At 44.5% G+C, this 12,888-nt stretch overlaps 1 protein-coding gene across 3 annotated transcripts in view; it reads left to right on the top strand.

Annotated features, from left to right (window-relative positions):
• The first annotated feature begins 3,990 nt into the window (after nt 1–3,990).
• Nucleotides 3,991–12,888, top strand: part of Nipa2 (NIPA magnesium transporter 2) — a 23,457-nt gene continuing 14,559 nt past the window's right edge. Inside the window, exons 1-2 of one of the 3 annotated variants that reach the window (XM_005357813.3) lie at nt 3,991–4,327; nt 4,901–5,021. The gene's annotated coding sequence lies outside the window, so the exon portion shown is untranslated. Of the gene's footprint in view, nt 4,393–4,900; nt 5,022–12,888 lie in introns of all 3 variants that reach the window. The other 2 variants (XM_005357812.2, XM_013350236.2) reach the window with 2 other exon arrangements.

The raw sequence follows: 12,888 nt of genomic DNA, 5'->3' as shown, positions 1-12,888 counted from the left end.
TTTATTCAGGGAGTTATGGAGGAGGAAGGGTGAAGGGGGGAACAGAGAGAGAGGGAGGGGGAGAGAGAGAGAGAAGAGGAGAAAGAGACAGAGAAGGGGGAAGCAGAGAAGTGGGGAGAGAGGCAGAAGCGAAACTGCCTCTCCAAGAGGAAGCTGAAGATCAGCCTGCCTCAGCGGATGGGGAGGGGAATGGGTGTGGCTTATCTCTTAAAGGGAAAACCATAACAAACAGATTTTTCCTTGATCAGGGGTTCTGTTGCTGGCGGAAAGCACTGTTCGGCTTTGGGGAGAACGGTTTGTTTTGATGCAGTGTGGCACATAGAACGGCTTTAAAATGCAGTTACCCTGACCAGGATTTGGACAAGTCCAACTATGTACACACCTGTAGACTATTATTAAATATTTTTTTCGGTGGTACCTGGTATTGAACACAGAGCGTTGCACACGATGGGCAAGAAGTCTACCATTGAACTACATGGTTGATCTATTATTTTGAACCTTGCACGCTAGTTTCACAAAGTGCTTTTTAGTTGAAAAGGTGGTAGGAATAGTTAAGAAACAGTTTGAAACTAGGTGAACTCCTGTAATTGCAGAAATCCAAAGTCCAAACAGGAGGATCAGGAGCCCAAAGTTACGTTCAGTTACACACTGGGTTTGAGGGCAGCCTAGAATGGGGTCTGGTTCAGTTATAATAAATCTTTGTTGGTATTTCTGACAAGAGAGAAGCGTACCAGGCTTTTTCCTTTGGGCCACCAACGAGCTCCTAAATCATGACACAGAGACTTAGTTTAGTTCTTTCCTGGCTAGCTCTTTTAACATAAATTAACCTGTTTTTCTTTATCTACTTTTTGCCTTGAGGCTTATTACCTTGCTTATTTCTGTATATCTTATTTTATTGCTTCTTTATGTCTTGCTGGCTGGCTTCTTGCCCTGGGCATGTCCCCTGTTCTCTCTTCCTTCTTCAACTTTCTTCTCTTCTCTTCTCTTCTCTTCTCTTCTCTTCTCTTCTCTTCTCTTCTCTTCTCTTCTCTTCTCCTTCTTCTTCTTGAACCTTGATTTCTCCTCCTTATTCTCTCTGCCTGCTAGCCCCACCTATTCTTTCTCTGCCTAGCTATTGGCCGTTTGGCTCTTTTTTAGAACAATCAGGTGCTTTAGGCAGTTATGGTAAAACAGATGCAGCCTATCTTTTCAGACATCCTTACACCATTAAACAAATGCAGCATAATCAAGTGTAATACATCTTTGCCCAGTTAAAATAATATTCCCCAACAGAGAGGTTTCCAGCCAAGGACATGAAAAAGGGCTCAGAGTGGAACTGGACTATGTTAATGGCCGAGAAGGCAAGTAAGTAACAAAAATACAACCAATCTAAGTAAAAGTGTCATGATGAACCAGAGGGTAGAGGTAGGGTGTAATTAAGTTGCCTATACATAACATTGTATCTTTTTTATATTTAGTTAAACTATCTGGGGATCTTGCCGTCTTCTCTTCCCCCTAATTTCACACACACACACACACACACACACACACACACGCGCGCGCACTTAAGCACACAGGTGCACACACACTTTGCAATTGTATGACTTTTCTCAACTACCACGGAGTTGGGGGTTTATAGTAACATAGATTGGTTACTATGCTCTGGTTGTATGCTGGAAGGAATACTTCCTCTCGAAGGCTCTGACACTACCCACTCCTTGCCCTTTTCAGATTTTACAGTGTGTCTGCATTCTGTTGTTCTTGCCTCCTTCCTTCCTTGGCACACCACCACCTGACTCTTGCCATTTTCACCATCCTCTTAGACCTACTAGAAAGATTCTGAATCAATTTTCCATTTTAAGATGCTTCACTTTATCTGCATAACATGTTCCATAATGGGCTGTGAAAACTGTGACAGGGACATCGCTGAGCAGGCATAATTCTGCCAACCATTTCGCCAAGTGAGCCACTTAGGAAGGGCAACTCCAGCACAGGTGTTGGCTTGTGGAAAAGATGATCTCTTTTGTAGCAATATAACCAAGATGTACACAAGAAAACGTGTATCAGCCATACTTAGGGTCCAGTCATGGCGGTCCAGCACTCTGGAGGCAGCGGCAGGCACATCTCTGAGTTCGAGGCCAACCTAATTGTTTTGTCTTTTTTTTTTTTTTTCTTTTGGAGACTAGGACTTCTACAGTAGCTCAGGCTGCCTTGAAACTGTGGAGACAGCCCAGGCTAGTCTTAAACTTGTAGCAATCCTGCTGTCTCTGTCTTATAAGGGCCTAGAAAAACAAGATGTTAAAACTTTAAAAACATCCCATGATTACTGCCTGAACACTCACAAAATATAAGAATATGGAACGTTATGCATTGGAAAACTGACTTGGGCATTTAAGGAGCCTGCAACATACTAAGTAGGCAAACCCACACATGTACACACGCACGCATGTGCACATACACACACGTACACATACACGTGTACAGACACATGCACATAGACACCCAGACCACATTCATACACACGAGCATGCATGCACACACATACACATGCATACACGCACGCGCACACACACACATACGGGGAGCATGCGCACGTGCACACACGTGGGCACACACATATGCACGCGTGCGCACACGCGCACACACACACGAGTCCACTGTGTGATGCAGGCCAGATAATGAACGTGAAAGTAGTTTAAAGATAATCATGATGATAGCTGACAGCTGAGGCAGAGCTGTATCTGGGATGGTTAGGACAGTGGCAGAAAAAGCGCCACAAGTCAATTCTTTATTTTGGTTAAATTACAGTGCTGACCCCCACACACTCTCGTTCAAATGAACCAACCAGTATTTTCATGATAAAAAAACTGCCCTTTGGAGGTATCTGTTGGCATCTTTATCAGTCAGTCATTGCTGTCAAATGAGACGTCATTTATTCTTTCTTATACGTCTCAAGGTCAGTGGGGCAGTTTAGCTGCAGCGGACCACCCTGCCCCTGCCTGCAACTGTGAGTTAGCCAGGAGTCAGGGGCGTAGCTCTGTTCCTGACCTTGTCCTACATTGTTCCCTTCTGCCCACCAGTCCGGGCTTCTTATCAAGGTTCATTCTAAGATCTGGCATTTTTCTTCAGGCAACACCAGTCCTGTGCCGAGGCAGAATGAGGGAGAGAGGGATGTAGTCACTGTCAAATGTGTGCACACTCGGAGAGGTGAAGGTTCTTCGTTAATCGACCGGATCAAAGTCCAACTAGCCTATCAGGACTCTCTGCCTTATACTTTATCTCGAAATTACCTGATCAAGGAATTAAGCAAACTAAGTCCTCCTAGCGAGCTCTAAAACAGTCGGGTGAAGGTTGTCAAGTTCACAGCAGAGCAAAAGCTTTTAGGTTAGCTGTTCAGGCTCCCAAAGCGTTAAAATAGCAAACAGGAAAACTACATTTGCCGTTTCTGTTTCAATGAACATATAGTTCATTTTACAAGGATTCCTTCCCCACAACACCCCGGATTCTTGAGGTCAGTCACAACCGGGAGTAACAGATTCAAGAGACCTTCACACCTCTAGGCCTCAAAATTGAATTTCTTCCATCTGGAAGCAGCCGAGGAAAGCTTAGGAGTGCGTTTCCTGCGCATCCCGAGGAAAAGAACTCTGGTCTAAGTGTAGCAAAACGGGCTCTTACCGAATCACAAGCTTTACCAAACCACAAACCTTACCCAATCAACCACTCGCTCTTTCCCTGGAAATCTGCCTTCCTGGTCCCGCCCACTTGCGCCCTTTGCGGCCAAACCGACGCACTCAGGCCCAAAGGCCCCACGTGAACGCTCCTAGGAGATCGTATTTTAAATACGATCACACAGGGCTCCGATTTTGATCAAAAGCCGTCTCGGAAGACAGAAGTCTCGGGCTCCAGCTCGCTGTCCGAGCAGAGCGTAGCACAGAGCCCCGCCAGTCGGTTCCCGCCTCCGCGCGCGTCTGACGTCACTAAGCTGCGTCCCAGGGCTCGGCGGCGGCTGTGGTGCTGGCGGCAGTGCCGCCGAAGGCTGTCCGAGGTAGGCTGCTCTTGGTTCTCCCATGGAGGAGGCGGCGCTCGCTGCGGTTCCGGATGCACGGACTTCCTGCGGGACGACGGCGGAGGCGGTTGCCGTGTGCGCGCAGGAGCGAGCTGCCTGCCTGGGTGTGTGAGCGGGCACCCGGGTCGCCCGCCGGCCTGCGACAGCGCTAAGGTAGCTACTTCCTGTGAGCCAGCTCCCGGGCCGTCTGCGGGCGGAGAGAGGCCCCAGGGCCGACTTTGCTTTTGGCGTGTTGTGAGGTGGATGCAGCTTCCCCAGCGATCCGCAGTGAGGAAGTCCGTGGTGAGTCGGATTGCAGTTCAGTCCGGCGGAAGTCTGGCTGGAGCATGCTCGATAAGTTCTGTTAGGTTAGTTTGATTTGCCTTGAGGAGTTTTTAGAAGGTGGCTTCAGCTTGGTGACATATTGATTATGCTTGTTTTTAATTCCGTAGCACTTAATAGGGTCGATGGACCCTTTTCATGTTACAGAGCTGCAATGTTGCGGGTTCATGCCGCTTTCGTTTCTTTTTCTTTCTTTCTTTCTTTTTTTTTTTTTTTTTTTTTTTTTTTTTTTTTTTGGTTTTTCGAGACAGGGTTTCTCTGTGGCTTTGGAGTTTCGTTTCTTTACTATAATGTCAACAAGGCATTTAGGACTACATCTTCAGTTCTGTTTCTTGAGATTCTGTATCGTATGCTCATTTCATACTTTAAAGTTAAAAGAGGAAGTCCGAGAGCAGAGGTCTTTACCTTCCAGTCAGCGGTGGTTTTTACAGTACGAGCTAAATGCAAAGCACATGGAGGCCAATAACCGTATTTTTGAAAGTATTTAGTAATTTTCAGTCCCTTTCATCTGCCTTCATATTTTCTTCTTTCCAGGGTGGAACTACTTGGCCATGGTTAAGAACTTTAAATGGGAATAGAGAATAGCATTTCCAGGAAAATGAGAATGAACAGATCATCTCTGCTTTTAAAAAGAAAGACCATATTAAGCTCACATGTAAGTCAAAACTTTAGTTTCTAACAGCGTTGCTAAGTCAGGTTGGAGATAAGGTTCTGTCGCATTTGTTTGGGTTTAAAATTAGAAGCCGAGGAACTGGGGAGTTCGCTCCATTGGCAGAGTGCTTATCCGTGATCGCCTTCCTAAAAAGCCCGGCGTCTAGCAGCACACACCTGTCCAGCTAGTCTTGTTGGATCAGTAAGCTCTGGGTCCATTGAGAGGTCCTGTCTGGGAAAATGAGGTGGGGATTGACCAAGGATACTACGTCTTCCACAGATGTGAACCCCTCCCCCCTTACACACACACACACACACGCACGCACGCTAGCATGCCTGCAAGAAAAATTAGAGCTAGATGTGACGTTAGAACTACTAAAAAGTTTTAGAGGCATTGGATATGGTGGCACAAGTCTAGTTCGAGCACTCAGGAGGCTGGTACAGGGGGATTTATTTCAAGATGAAAGCCGGCCTGGACTGGATGGGGAGACTCTTCTGTCTTATTTAAAATGAAACAAAAATTCTTTCAAGTTTTAAGATGATATGTAGCAGTCAGGAGTAGTAGACCGCCTCTCCTGAGAGCCTACATTGTGAGATACGCTTTCACTATGGCTGTATGCCATTGCAAGTAGATGCTGTCTTGTAATATTGTGTCAAGTAAGTGTTATTAGGGATAAGAAAAAGAGTTCCACTTGTTTTTGAAGATAAAAAATAATTTCCACATGACTGCAAAGTACCCTTTCTTTTTCCTATAGAAACTATAGACACCTCCACCTAAACTCTGAACTATTTTACCGATGTATGTTGTGGTAGAAGAATTTCTCTGCAGAGTGACATAGTGATGGTGTGGGGTAAATGAGAGAACTAGGTGAAAGGGTGCAAAGTGACAGGTGTGTGGGATAAGATGCTAATGCATGGCATGAAAGTTAGAGGTGATAAAGATTGTACTAGATTTTAAAAGTCCCTGCTTGACAAACCAAAGAGCACTACACACGTCTGTATTGTAGAACTAAGCATATATTTGAGATTGCAATATGCCCAGCTATATATAACATTTTGTATATACTTAATTGTATTGATCTTGTGTAAATAAATTTGAAGTTAACCCTTGTATAAAGTTCTGTGTGATTGACTGTAGGTAAGAGTAACTTGTGGTCTGGCAAAATAAATGGATTGCAGGTGTGTTTGATGTCGGGCTTATAGGGGCTCTTACATGGTCTGACACCTAAGTTATTCTGTGGTATCCCACCTAACTCTGCTCACGTAGGCTCAGCCCTAGTCTCTCTCTTTCCCCATAGGACAGTGTAACTTCTTTTATGTCAGAGCTTTTTTGTATTGCTGGTTTGTTCTTTTCCATCCCTTTCAAGTCTGCGCCTCAAGACCTCCTCCTCAGCCCTTTGGCCCCTTCAGTGTGCTTTATCTTTTCCTCAAGGCAGTGTCCTTTGTTGTTTCACCCTGCCCCCGCCTGGGAGGGGTTCCTGAAGACAAGAGCTCTGGTCTGTTTTTGTCATGACTGTACTCCCTGTTCGTAAATTCATTATGGGCTCAGAACAGCTTTGCTTAAGTAAATGTTTTAGGGAAGCCAGTTGTTTGTTGAGAGCCGCAGTGAAGGAGGTTACGACGTACAGAAGTCACATTGATAAAGGTTAGAAATCCAGAGTGGTACAGTCTGAAGACTAGGGAGTTCTTAAAATCTGGTAATTACTTTGGCTTCTGGAATTCAAGCAGTGCTTGCTTATAGGCGTGCCTTTTGACTGAGCCCTTTGCAATGGAGGCAGGGTAAGTAAACAGAGAAGTAGGAGTAGGTTAGATTGACAGAGAACACAACCTTGCAGAGAACACAAGGCACGTGAAATACAGTATTAGGAAGTAAGATATAAGAGTTGATGTGGGACACATGCAGGGTTTTAGTGACTGGGTTACAGAATTAAGACTGATCAATAGTGGGTGATCATCCGAAGATTTTTATTTTTATTTATGTACTGCATCCTAACTCCTAAGTTTTTCTCCTAAGCCAGAGAATAAGATTGGCAAGGATGTTTTCCACCCCAGTTGACAGCACTGTATGGTGTAAATTGGACTAGGGCCAGGAGAAATGGAAGTGCAGAGCAGATGGCAGACCTGCCTGTCCTCCAGGTAGGATACCTGTTTTGTCCACTTTGGATGGATGATGAGGACAGTGACAGCGTTGTCAGAGCAGCGGGAGGATAGCATGGGATGGAGAAGGTCACTGACACCTGGTCAGCTGTCAGTTCCCTGCTGTGACTAGGAGCCGTCTCCTGGGAACTGAGGATGGAATCTGAATGGAGGCCTGGTTCTCCTACCTGCTGCTGCACGGAAAGCATTGTCATGTCTCCCTCACTCCTGGCCTCATCCACATATCTCCTCAAGCCCTTGTGGGAATGAAACAGGAAAGATTGCCAAGTTGAAAGCTGAGTATATAGTTGAGTTGGTGTAATTTTTAAGTTTGCTCATTTTGGTGATGGAGTTTCTCGTTTGTCATTTTGTAAAGGAAGTATCGGTATAGGCTTTTCTTATATATTACAATACATGAGAAATATCCCATGCTTCCCACTCCTTAAGATACCTATTCTCTGTGGTGTAGGTGAATGCAGATTGAATTTGTCAGCTTTCTCAAGGTGTATTTCACTTCGGACATACTTGTATTTAATGGAAGTTTGCATTTTAAGTTTGTAGAATCAGTTGTGAAAATCTTAAGTTTGTTAAAATCTACAGCAAGATGGAAATTACAAGTTTAAAATGTGCTTAAGAATCGAATCTAGCCTGGCGTGATGGTGCATGCCTTTAATCTTAGCCTTTGGGAGGCGGAGGTAGCGTGTGAGGTCAGTACAACTTTCAGTACAGCCACAGCTACACAGACTTTTCCTCAAATCAAAACAAGATTGGAGCTCACGGGCGAGGTGTGGTGGTATACTACTTTAATCCCAGCCTTGGGAGGTAGAGGCAGGTGGATATATCTCTGAGTCCAAGGCCAACCTGGTTTACAAATCTAGTTCCAGGCCAGCCAGGGCCATACATTGAGGCTTGTTTTCTGGAGAGTGATCCTTGAACATGAGAACCTTTGATCGACGGTTCCTTGGGCTTTTGAACTCGAGTGCCTGGTATATAGTAACTGCTCAGTGTATTTGCTGAACAGTCTTCCATGTAAATGGTAGTAACAGTTGGGGGCCACTCTGCCTGAGGCCTTCTGAGAAATAGACTTATCATCTTTTGCTTGGAAATCTAGGTGAAGTTAAATTTAGCAAGTTTGCTTTTCCCTTTCTACCCAAGATACACACAGGCTGTTGAGCCTTCCTCAGCCCTGAAATGTACCAGTGTGTACCGTGTATGTGGGTACACATATGGAGGCTTGAGAACGAAGGTATTGGGTGTCCTGCCTCGTCAATTGCTGTCTTCACTGAACCTGTAGCTATGCTGGCAACAAGCAAGCCTGAGCAATCCTGTTTCTCTGCCTTCTCCCTCCTGTGTCCAGGACTGGTGTTATAGGAACTGATGAGGCCATACCCAGCTTTCTGAAACATGGGTGTTTGGGATTGAACTTGGGTCCTCATATTTGCTGAGCCTTCTTCCAAGCCTTCTATGTCTTCTTGTTTAGCTCTCTGTAAGCTTGGCCCTGTCTTATAAAAAAATGTTTCTATGGCCTGTGCTCTCAGCTGTGGTTGACCGTTAGTTACAGAGAGTGGGAACAGGGTTCTACCAGACCAGTGATTAGCAAAGCCACTCATTTCTTTTGGGGCATCACACCTATGCCCTATTATTAAACCTTAAGTCCAAATGAGATAATTTATTTTGATAGTTCAGTGGCTTGTGGTTGCCTTAGAATTTGAAGACAAGCCTCCCACTCCTCCCGCAACTGGAATGTCCAGAAGCGCACACAAACTGAAAAAGCAACCTTAATTCTAGAAAGCCTGTTGAGTCAAATGCGCTACCACAATGAGTACTTTTGTGGGTAACCACCACAGATATCCAAAATAATTGTCCGTAAGGACCTTAGTGAGTTTGCAGATGAACAGTTTATCTTCTGGGAGCTGAAGACTTGACGGAGTGGTGGAGAGCACTTGTTACTCTTGCAAGGACCCACACTCAGCTCCTGTCCCAGGAGACCTGACACCCTCTGCGAGGACAGCAGCAACACACGCGCGTGCTTTCATATAGGCAAAACACTGAAACAGAAAATAATCCTCTAAACATTTTTTAAAGTCTGTCTTCTAAGACAGAACAGTAATTGAGAATTTTTTTAAACCACGTGTACATGATTGAGTCACCTTGTCCCCAAAACCTTAACTTCATATGTTTGGTTAGTATATAAGAAAAAGTCCAAAGAAAAGGGAAAGTAGATTTTAAACAGTATCATGAAACTCTAAATGTGAAGGGAATTCATACATAAGGAAGGCATAATAAAATAGGAGCAATTAACTTTTGTTGACCTTAGGATAAAATGAATCCCTTTCTAGAATTAAAGTTGCTTTTTCAGTTTGTGTACTTCTGAAAATATACCAGTTGGGGAGTGGGAGGCTTGTCTTCCGATTCTTAGGCAGCCACCAGCCACTGAACTATCAAAATGAATGATCTCATTTGGACTTAAAATACATACAATAAAAAAGCCTTATTTTAATTATCTCTTTACCTTATTGGTTGTGGGGATTGACCCTGGCACTAGGCATGTAAAGTATTTTCTTAGTTTCCTGTACTCAACCAGAGAAAGAGCACACTGCACAGCATAGCAGAGCCTTGTGGGTGTGATGGTCATGAAGAACTGCAGGAGGCAGACTTCCATTAGAGAGTACCTTGTAGTTCCTGTGGGAGGAGTGGCTGCCTGATTGATAGTACTGAAGCCCACTACATGGCATACACAAAATGGCCCGGTTACTGTGATAAAGACAGTTTAGCGCAGAGTATGTCTGGAGGGGAATTTGTGGCAGTCAGTTCCAGGTTTTCCTACCATAGCAGATGTCAAGGCAGCAAATATTAGTGTGTCTGTTTGTTTTAATTTTTCTTCAGTTTTATGTCATCTTGGTACAGGCGAGAAGAGGGAACCTCAAATGAGAAGATGCCCTGCTAGACTGGTCAGTGTGCAAGCTGGTTGTGCATGTTCTTGAACAGTGGCTGACATGGGAGAACTGGGCTCACTGTGGAATGGAGTCATGCAACCCAGAAAATATGGAGTCTGTTTTGCATTGGCTAACTTCTGGGGTGTGGTTGATATATCCAGTGTTCCTCCGTTTTCCCTTTCCCAATGGGTTCCAGTTATAAATTGTGTGTACTCCCTTTCTCAATGCTGGGGTTTTGTCTGGTGTGAACTTGAAGTCTGTGTGTGCTGTCAGGCTCTGAGTTCGTGTTAGTATCAGCCTTGTTATGTCTAAAGATGCTGTTTCCTTGGAGTTGTCCATTGCTGCTGACTCCTGTGAGCCTGGGTGGTGACTAAGGGCAGCAGCTGCAGGGTCCTGGGGCAACTTTCCTGCAAGTCAGTGTTGAGTCACTGAAGAACGTCTTACTTTTGAGACAGGGTCTCACGATCCCAGGCTAACCTCAAACTTGCAGTGATTTTGATCTAAGTACATATTGATTTATGAAATAATGAACCTAATTGTAATGTCTCCGTGCAGTAATATACTTTATTTTGTCCCCCTTATTTCCCCTTTTGTCTCCTTCACCTTCGCAGTGTCTTCTCAGCTAACCCTTTCTCCTTTCATGCCGTATTTTTATTGTTACTAACTTCTGTTAGTGTGTGCAGTAACAGGTTTCCTTACACGTTTTCATATGAGTATGTGCTACTGGACTCATATTCTTGCCCTCTGTTGTTTCTTTAACTATCCCTCCTCCCCCGATATTCCTCCCCTCGCCTTCACAACACACCAATGCAGATTCCACATATAGGAGAAAATATGATATGTCTTTTTTCTCTTATTACCCTTTTTTGCTCCCTAATCCCTGTCTTCATTTTTTTCTCCAAGTAGTACTCTTTAAAAAAAATTGTCATGCATACATGTGTACAGGTATGTGTGTGTGAAATCTTTATTGCACATAAGAGAGCAAACATGAAATATTTGTCTTTTGTAGCACGGATAATAAAAACCCAGAGTCAGATATTGGGGTTCAACCTGAAAAGCAAAGCAGCCAAGCCACTAGAGAAGTCTTACCTCCACCACAGCTGGGTGACTGTAGACAAAGCTGACTAAGCCTCTCTCCTCTCTCTCATTTTATATATTCCCTCTAGTGCTGGGATTCAGGGTGTGTGACTCCCTAGTACTGGGATTAAAGGCGTGAGCCACCACCGCCTGAATTTGTTTTTGCATTGATCTTGTGTAGCCCCGGGTAGCCTTGAACTCAAAGATCCGTCTGACTCTGTCTCCCAAATCCTGGGATTAATGGTGTGTGTCACCATTGCCTGATCTCTAGCGACTTTAGCTTTGCCTCTGATCTTCAGGCAAGATTTATTTATCAAACTACAAATAATATACCACTATGGTCTTTATGAAACTGCTTTATTTAGCTTAACAATGCATACAGCTCCATCCTTTTTCCTGCAAATGATGTGATTTTGTTTTCTGTGTCCAAGTAGAAGTCCATGTGTGTATGACACATTTTCTCTGTTCATTTCATAGATGCACTGCTGGTATTTTTTGACTCGTAAACAGTGCTGTAGTAAACATGTATATGAAGATACTTTTGTGACATTCTGGCAGTTTCTTCAGGGAAAGGCCCATCAATAGTGTAGTTAGATCATATGTACTCTTTAGTTTTGGACATACTTTCATACAGATACAGATAGGCTGAACTAGTTTACAGTAATATGCTTTCCTACTGCCTGCACCCGCCCCCACACTTGTTTTCTTGATAGCCATTCTGACTGGATTGAGGTGGAATCTCGGTTCAATTTTGATTTGCATTTTCCTGATGGCTAGGGATGTTAAACTTTTTTTTTTTTGTCTATTTATTGGTCGCTTGTACTTATAAATGTGTGGTGTGTACCTGGGGCGTGTGAACATATTTGCTGGTGCATGTGTGGAGATGAGAGGGCGACCTCAGCTGTGAGTCTTCACCTCCCACCTCATTATGAGACAGGAGTGTTGGGTAGTTAGGTGACCATGGTCATTGCATGTCACTCCTGTCTAGCCAGTGTTCACTCTCTGGCTCACTTGGATGTTTTCCAGTTCTCACGCTTACGGGCTCTCAGTTGGGTTCTGTAGCACAATGCTGGTCTGGATGCTGAGGCTGTTTCATTCTATTAACAGCCGCTCCAGAACAGGCAGCTCTATTTGTTGGGATCAGTTAACTTCACTCTCTTCACCTGTATTGATCTAGAAACAGGAAGCATCCTTTGGAGCTGCCGGACAGCTGTGGACTTCCAAGGCCAGTCATTTGCCTGGGAGCTTAGGTGACGTAAACCAGGCGTGCAGAAAGTGATGGAAACAGTGGAAGCAGATTCCTTTTTAAAAAGTTCTGATAGTGTAGGAACTTCTATCCATCTTGTCCACACGTCCTGCTTCTTCCCTCCCAGCATGTGTTTCTTTCTGCAGCTGGTGGTTACCGTCAGGTAGAGCATGAGGAAGTTACATGTAGGGTGACACGTGTTTGGGCGTATTGAGAGCAGAGCCTTAGCTTGTCTAGCTGTTTCTTTCCTTACCTGTATCTCTTGTGATTAGAGCCTGACAGTCTCTGAACCTCCTCACTGGGACTTCATGTTTTCATCTTGAAAGCCCTGGAAGCGCTTTGTGTAGACACCACTGACACCACTGTCTGACCCGTTTCCTCTCCACGCCATGAGCGCTACCTTAGACTGTAGGGGCAGCTCTGCCTCTGGGACTCGGCAGTGAATCCTACCCTGAGAATCCTGCAACTTTTTAGCA

The sequence above is a fragment of the Microtus ochrogaster genome, chromosome 22 (assembly GCF_000317375.1).
Source record: "Microtus ochrogaster isolate Prairie Vole_2 chromosome 22, MicOch1.0, whole genome shotgun sequence".
NCBI classification, from domain to species: Eukaryota; Metazoa; Chordata; class Mammalia; order Rodentia; family Cricetidae; genus Microtus; species Microtus ochrogaster.
This window is presented reverse-complemented; position numbering and strand designations above follow the sequence as displayed.